The sequence below is a fragment of the Phoenix dactylifera genome, chromosome 1 (assembly GCF_051530095.1).
Source record: "Phoenix dactylifera cultivar Ajwa chromosome 1, Ajwa_hap1_PhDact_Kaust_v1.1, whole genome shotgun sequence".
In the NCBI taxonomy this organism is placed as follows: domain Eukaryota; kingdom Viridiplantae; phylum Streptophyta; class Magnoliopsida; order Arecales; family Arecaceae; genus Phoenix; species Phoenix dactylifera.
Genome location: NC_143190.1, coordinates 16904030 through 16912897, shown reverse-complemented (window position 1 = coordinate 16912897; position 8868 = coordinate 16904030). Strand labels below are relative to the sequence as shown.

Genomic DNA, 8868 nt, shown 5'->3' with positions numbered 1-8868 from the left:
CGAAAAAATTCAGTTTGGTTAAGTTAGTTGGAAAGCTACATAATCTTCCTCTCCATAGTCTTTCAAACGCATAGCAAGTGAAGCTTCTACCACAGGCTATGCCATTCTTCTCAACTGGTTTGCAAGGTGAGATTGCTCCATTCTCTTCTACCGCACGCATTATGTCTATGAATGCTTTTCTATTATTGATGAGTATTGTATGCTTATATTATCTCCTTTATGTTGTTCTTTGCATCTAAAAGTCTCCCTTAGCTTTCTTACTCCATAATTTTTTCATTTACTTTAATAAATGCTGGGTGGTCTATGACCTCCTTTATCATAAAAAAAACAAAAAGTTTGAAATGAGTGAGGTATGTTGTCCAAAATTGAAAGGACATGATCAATCATTTTGTCATTTCGTTCGAATAAAATTCTAGCTTGTTTGAGGGATTCTTTAGAGAGTGCTTACCTTTTCTTTTAGAACAACTTGTCAAAAGCTAAGGGTAGTAAGACATTTGGCTTACGGTACCTCTAAGGACCATGTGAATATAATTTTAGTCCTACATCGGCTATGCACTGGATGGATCTTGGATGCTTAGGCAGAGCTAAGGAATTCAAAAAATATCTTTTCAGCTAGTCTTTTCAGGTCATATCTTAAGTTGTTACAGATGCTATTAGAACAGAACCAACCCATGGCCTAAATGGGTCCATTAGAACTGACGGCCGGCTGATCATGGTATTTATGATTGAATTTGAATAGATTTGGGCCTTTATTCTGGTGAGGATGCCATGGTTAAACAGAGAAGTATATGAGAACCACGCAGATATATGTTTAGTCCGACTGGGTAGATCTTGGGTATTTATATGTAATTAAGAAATCCAAAAAATACCTTCTTAGCCAGCTTTTTCTGATCAAGATGTCAAACTGAACAAAAAGAGTATGCGATAATCTTTGGCCTTTTAGGTGAGGTCTTGAATTGTTGCAGCACTCTTGAAACATTCAGCTAGTGCCTGCACACATGCATTTGTCTGTCTAAACCTTAAAGCTTAGCACATGGAAGGTGGGAAAAGTGTTATTCCACATTATCTCAAAACGTTATGAAGCGTTTAGTCCATCCTCATCTCGCCACCATAAGAACACCAAAAGCATGCTGACAAAATTTTTTGTGGCCGCCATGATGTCCAGAGAATAGACTATAAACTTGATTACTGCTAATATAACTTGTTCTCTAGAATATATTAGACCAAAGTTAAGACTTAAATCCAATCCGATCAAACAGGATCGAGTAATTATGCTATCCTTAAAAGGCATAAGCTTCTTGTTTATTGAAGGTACATACATAGATTATCACATAAAGAGACACGTAGAACTGCGTATCTTCTTGGGCCGAATGACAGCGTGTTTAACTGCCAGGCCTTTCTTCGAGGGCTCAACATACTCAAATAAAGAAAACTTCATTTCTCCTGCTAGATCTGAGTTTTTCATGAATTCACCAACTTTAAGCTCAATCCATTGCCCTAGAGGCTTTTCTTGCAAGGACTCTTGGCGCACTTGAACATTTCCATCTGGGAGCTCGAGCATTAGATTCACTGGAGAAGACCAATTAACCATCTGTAGGCGGCATCATCTTCACAACGAACACAACCTCATACATTACACCCGGTGTAAGATAACAGGTCTCAAATTTCCCATGGATTTCCAGCCAACCCACATCTAATAGCAACGCCACTTCACAATAACAGCTGCTCACAGAAATTAAGTTGCGATAGAAAAAGTTAAAAAGTAATGGCACACAAGATTAATATACATTCTCCAAGGTTATAATACATGCATTAGTACTTTTTGAGAATCAACATATATAGGCACGTAGTTATGTACATACATACCAAGATTAATTACTTTCATAAAAACAATTTTTTCCTTGACTGAGGGTGATATTATTCAATAATTGCGATATTTCTGTTTGTAAAAACAAGTTTTCCTGCATATTTCAAGTGAAAAGCAGCGCATTTTTAACTTTACGGCATCAGTTGTTTCCTCTATTTTTAAAAAGGGAATTAACCTGGGGAATTGCACATACAAAGAATCAGGTAGAAGAATACAATATCACCTTGTTCCTTTGATACGGAACCAGGTCCAACGTCCCGGTTCTTCACCAAATTTAATTGATAGGCCTCTTGCCAATATTATGACGCAGTTGTCCATAGTTTCCTTCTCCACCCAACACTTCTATATAGCAAAATCAGTAATGAAAGTAGCTGACTAATTTAGTAACAAACTTAACTATAAAGAATTGTTGCAATTCTCCATTGAAGCTCATACATCTTTTTCTTTTTTTTTTCTTTTGCAAAGGGTAAGGTGTCTGGTTTATGTAGGACAAAAATGCAACAATATGGATGGCTGCATATTTTGTCAAATGCAGGTGTATGTATGCACGTCAAATGCATGCAAATTTCAATAGTAAAAGTGATAGGAATGCTAATATTGATTACAATACTATCTTGGAGCCAAAAGAGTGCATGAAGTTCCCAATAAACCTTTGATCAGCGGTCAGGTCCTATTAGTTATAAATTAATTGTCCATATAAAACTTCCTCTCTTTTTTTGAGGCTTAGGAGGAGAAGGGATTGGTTTTGATTGAGTGCAACCAGCCATTTCCCAACTTCAGTCTCCTTGTTTCTGATGTTCCTATTGTGTCACTGCATATTTGGCCGTTATTAAGAGACTTTTATAGGTGAGTGGATTGGTGCAGGAGGTTGTTTAGTTTGCAAGTGTGTCGAGAAGAAACTATCAGCCATCTGTTTTTAAACTTTTCTTTTGCTAAATACACTACATGGACAAAATAGGCATGGGATTAGAGGTAGTGCAGCTTGCTTACTAAACCTGTGGATAGATTGGAGAAGAAAGTTTCTTTACCTTTCCAAAGAGCTTGGGATCAGTTGGTACCTGGTAAGAAAGAAACAATTGTATCTTTCCGAACAAATCGTCACCTAATAAGTAACCTTGAATTAGGCTATCGGCTACCTTGAAGAATGGAGCCTGCTTTGTGGAGTCTTTACAGAGCTCTGTGTCTCTGGGCGCCTCTGTCCTCCTCTGTAGTTGTATTCCTATTGTTCCTTCGTGGCCTCTTCCCCCCTCCTAATATACCTTTATAGGACTGAGAATGATACAGATTGGGCATCAGAACATCCATATTGGTGTCCCTATTTATTCGATGAATATGAGTATGAACATGGATGTATTTGTGCTAAATAGTTATGGATAAGAATTGGATATCGACAACATAGATAAAAATATAGATATAAATAGGATAGTTATACTCTATGAACTATCAAAACAAAGATATCACTAAATAAGTGGTAAATTAACTTAAATGCTAGTTAATGTTGTCTCTTATTTCCCTTTAAAATTCATAAGAAATATATAAAACTATATAGACTTGCATATTCGAATATATATATAGAATGGTTTTCCATTTCTCTTTGACAAATATGGATACGGATGTGGATATAACTTTGATGCTCAAATTTATATCCATATCTAGAAAAATTCAAATATATATACAGAAATCCTTAAGATAAAATAATAAACAATGAGAATTTTAGAAAGTGGAGCTTTGAACCCTTTATTTTCATTAATTTTTCATGAATTACAAATTATAGTATATATCAAGGATAGAAAGTGGTGGAAAGTAGAATTTGTATCTTTTGCTTTCACTCCTTTTATTTGTGTTCTAGTTGATAGATTGAAAAGTTTATGCTTTTTGCATTCTTTCTCTATTCCCTCTATTAGAAATCTAATGGGTAAAATATAAAATATATATTCTTTACTTTCACTCCCTCTATTCTCCTTCTCCAAAATTATAAGATATTTTCTTTATTCGTACCAACGAGATCATTCTTATTTGAGTAGAATTCTTTTTTTAGCTAAAAAGGAAGAAATTGTAAGTTCTCTACTATTTTATGGAGTTGCACTCTCTTTAATTTATTTGAGTTACTCTTTTAATTTTTCTCTTTATTCATACTAATAAAGTTCAGCCTAAATCGAGTTGTACTCCTATCCTAAATAAAAGATGTTACAAATTATAAAATAATAAAATTATTTTATTTTTTAAAAAATTTGGGTAAAACCTAGGTGTTGTTTCTTCCATCAACTTCATTTTCAATAACAATACTATTTTTTTTGGATTAGAAGTTATAGCTTTCCAAAATTTCCATGCTCCACAGAATCTTAGATATAGAGGATCATGCTTCTAGAGTTTAGTCTAACCTACTCGCATGGCCAAATTGCTGCACAACAGGTTAGATGATTCTCCTATATCAATATTTTGGGCCCATTTTCACCCCAAACTGTTTTTATATATAATTCTATGAATTTTTTTTTCTGTTTCCCTGGGTTAAAGGGAGGGATTAACCCCCCCATCCAGCCATCTGAAACTTAGATCATTGGGTACAGAATTTCTCATGGATTATTTGGCATGCACAATTCTACGAACAAGTAAGTCTCCAATCTTTAACATTGAGGAACAAATGTTGCTTTTAACATTGCAGGGGAAAGGATATTCATATTTAAGATAATGAGAATTGATTTTCGAAATTTATTTATGTTGGTACCGAACAAAGAGATGCATCACATAGGTGAATTCAAGAAATCAAGTTTGATGTTAGGGATAAGTATACTGTAATAGGGCATTTTGCATGGAAGAAGAGAGTGCTCGGTTTTTCTTTTGGAACATATTCTGGCCTATGGCATTAAGATTGGACGTATTTTCTTATGGGTACCTTTCAAGCATACAGCTGGTATGTGTCCGAGGAATAATCTAAAGGCTTGCAATATGGAAGAGAAAATTCCATATTATCTAAGTGCTCACTTTATGAAGCATATATTCTATCTTTATCTTTAGTTGCTAAAGCATAGGAATGCGACCATTAGGGGGAACCCAAATTTACCAGTAACTTATTCTTTAGGATTATTTAGACCCAAATTTACCAGGATTAAATAATTATGTCACTTCCCGTAGGCATAACATAGGCGTTTCCTTCAAACTGCCTTACTAATGATTTTAACCTTCAATGAGAGTTATGTGGTCCGACCGTAATATGGGCATCATGGGCTAGCTTAGGCCTAGGTCGAAAACAAGGTTGGGATTTAAATCCCAGACTTAAACTTGGAACAAATCACATCCAACCCAACCAGCGTAGGGTGTTAGGCTCGAATAGAGCCAGAAACAAGCAAGTTGTTTGTGAGCTAGCTCGAATTTAGATCGCTTGAGCTTGAGTCAAATTAACTCAAAGTACTCATATATAAATAATTTATTAATATTATATATTATTTTGATTATATTATCAACGAAAATATTTGTTTTATCTTTATTAAAAATTATTTGAAATATAATGTATTCTAATTTATTAATATGATTTCTTAAGTATAACACTAAAATGTAATTAGGATTATTGTTTTAAATTAGATAAACATACAACAACTTAGGGCCTCATCCAAAAAAACTAGCCGAAAGTTTTTATTTGAGCTCTTTGGTACTATATAAATACCTAAGATTTATCCAATGCATTGTCACTGTGGGACTAAATACAAGCCCCTATGTGTTCTCACATACTTTTTCCATTAAAGCCCTAGCATCCTCAATAGGCTAAATGTTTAAACCCATTCAAATCCAATCCCATATACCAAGTTCATACCATGGTCAATCCAAATGAACTTGTGCAGCAACATCTCCTAGTCCATGTGGACCACGGGTCAGGTGCACTCTGATACCATTTGGCCTCACGTAAAAAAGCTAGGCAAAAAATATTATTTGGATTTATTAATTTTGTATAAATATTTAAGATTTACCCAGTGCATAGTCGATGTGGGACTAAATGCATACCCACATAAGTTGTCACAAAATTAAAGTTTCGAATATTAAGTTCTTACCGGATCTCTTAAGCAGGTCATTCACGAGCGGCTTGAGAACTCAAAATAACCTGAGCTTGAATTATTAGATGAGCTAAGCTAGAACAGGGCCAATCTCGACTCCTATTTAGCTCATTTCCACCCTTAGTCCCAAGCTTGACCTGGCTCAGATTCATGTTTTGGGGGAGCCACTTGGGTCGCTTGTTATTTTCTACTGAATTCTCTGCCTAGGTCCAGTCCAGAATTCATCAGATCCCGAGAACCAAGCCACGTCAAGGTCTTAAGCCAGCAATTCGGGCCAAAGCTTTCGAATTGGGAATTCGGATTGCACTAGCCCACCAAGAGCACCAACTACAACACTTATCTATACTTCTACTTAAAATTGAGGTGCGGAGGTACATAAAAGATTTAATTGAATGTCGGAGCTTTCAAAGCCAACCCAACTCCACCTCAAATTGGGTTAGCATACCAATCCAATTTTCCTCCAAAACCAACAAATTCAAACGCAATCCAAATATATTGGCTCAACCCAACCCAACCTAACCCGATGAATGGCTCGGGCTAACCAGGCTTTAGCCACTCTACAAAGATTTAGATACTTCAATTCGTCTTTGGTGTTCTTGCCAAAGCACGTAGGTTATTTCTTAGTCCCTCAAAACTAGTGTAGCCATAATGAATCTTTAATGGCTGATTATCCAAAACAATTCTGAATTTTTATAATATGAACGCCCAAAGATAAGGGCAAAACAATTCTGAATTCTTAGTCCCTCATTAAGGGCATGCATGATTTCCCTTTTTTTCCCCTTTATATGAAAAGAAGGGTATGATATGCGTAAGGAATTTTATGTGACATAATCAGGATGACCACACCGTGAAAGAGACAGAGAGTTCTTTGGCAATGACAGAATCTAGTCAATCATCCATAAAGATCAAGAACATGGTTTTGGACCCTAACAAGAAAGATTTTCTAAATCTTATGCAGTAGTTCAAGAAGTTTGGTGACAGATGGCCATGGAAACATTCCCTGTGTAAAAGAAGTTTGAGTTCTTCGTTGATTGAACTCGAAATTATTTAAGAGTTACGTAACTTTCTGTTCGAATTAAGCTAAGATAATTGGTTAATATATATGCACATAGGAACATGAAGTTGGCATGCTAGATCCCATAAAGGCTGAAATAACCACCAAGATGGTCCGGCCGAACCAACATGTCTATCACAAAATGGCTCAGTTACTCAAAACAATAAGTGTTTTTAAATTTCATGAACAATTGTCGAAAAATGCCCTCTGTCTTGATCTAAGTAGTTGACTTACACAACTCATGATAAAATATGTAGCTGAATAACATTCATCTCAATAAGAGATGTTAGGGTTCAGCTTGAATTGAAAAGAATTATGATCCATCCCAAATATGGATCAGATATATATGATCCTTCTTGGAGTCGAGGAATGAATTTTCTATTATTAATAATTTGAATATAATCAATCGTCAATTTGTGCGGTTAATGATAATATATGTCATTCTTGGTTATTGACAATGTTTATTATACACTTTGGGTTGTTTTTCACCGATCATCCGAACCAAAAAAAAACAAGATTAAGGTCGAATCTAATTTTAGATCTTATTTAATTTGAAATATGCAAGTCTGATACAACCAAACTTGCCCATGTCCCTACCTAAAAATCATCAATCTAATTATTCTCTAATTAATCCATATTAAAATGTCAAATATTTAAAAGACCCCCTTCCGAAACATGCAAAACAATATCCATTCATTAGCATGTCGGTGCGAGGCCAATTCCTAACATGGAAGAAATGACTTACGGATATCGGGAGGGGGGGCATTAAGTATTGAATGGTTGAGTACCACAGTGCTAGGCTCTTATGGTTGGAATTTTCATTGAAATTGTAGGTTTTCTTGGATGCCCAAATAATTCATCATCAATAGTCTCATTCACCAATTATGATCCAATTTTTTTCCTAAGTGCATGTTGCTGCCAAATCTAGACCAAGGTCGGAGTTTAGCTCGGATAATCCCGAGGTCTGCTGGAAACAAACTGGTGGTGGCATCAGGTGTCGGTCTCCTTCGGAGGCAACCTTCAAAAAGTCCGCTTGTCGGAGAGTTTCCGGTGAAGAATCCTTCGATACTTAAGTCAGAATAGATGGGCAATAGTATGGAAGGAAGAAGATTTCAGAAGAGTTTTGTTCTCTGTGAGTAATATGGCATGCATACCTGAGGTCCCCTAGACTGCCCATTTATATAGGAGAGTTAGATTTTTCGTTATATAGGCTGATGTGGTGTACACTGATGAATAGGTGACGACCGGTAGTATTACTGCGGCATAGAGTCAGTCCGCGTGGGCGGCGTGTAGCGCTGGTCAGGCATAGATTGTGGTGTCGTCACGATTGCGTGCTGTAAAGGCTGTCGGTTGCTGAGATTTGTCAGTCCAAATCGACACATGTTGACGGGCTCCTCGGTCAGGTCCAAAGTCGCTCACCTTGGGTGGTCAGATCTTCGACTACAGTCAGAGTCGTTTACCTCAGGCTGGCGGCTCCTCGACTGGAGCTAAAGTTGTCCGAGGTCGAGGATGGTCTTGTTCGAGGTTAGTGTCTAATATTTTCTCCATCGGTGCCTATGTTTTTCCTCACTGAATCAATAAGAAAGAGTTTAGATCCTCTATGGCTCAAGTCAAACCAAAGAGATCCGATCTCCCCATCATGGTCATTGGTCATTCATCTATGCACCATGCAATTAATGATCATGATTCAATAAGTCACATGTAGAACACTATGACCCAAATACTGCATTTACAATCAACATGCAATGTATAAGGGGGAGATTGGCCCTCTCCAATTCAAGTCAAAGCTAGATCCGACCTCCATGCTATAAGTGCTAAACATCATTACCCCATTCCCCTTGTTCAACTGACACTCTCCAATACCTACATATGCCCAGTTAGCACTTGACATGTTCCAATCA

General features: G+C 36.5%; 1 long non-coding RNA gene across 1 annotated transcript; it reads right to left on the bottom strand.

Annotated features, from left to right (window-relative positions):
• Positions 1 to 1275: 1275 nt before the first annotated feature.
• LOC149768515 (uncharacterized) lies at positions 1276 to 3194 on the bottom strand. Its single transcript, XR_016406486.1, has 2 exons — positions 3004 to 3194; positions 1276 to 2925 (listed from the first exon to the last, which is right to left on the bottom strand). It is a non-coding gene; the product is annotated as an uncharacterized LOC149768515 (long non-coding RNA).
• Between the last annotated feature and the right edge of the window lie 5674 nt (positions 3195 to 8868).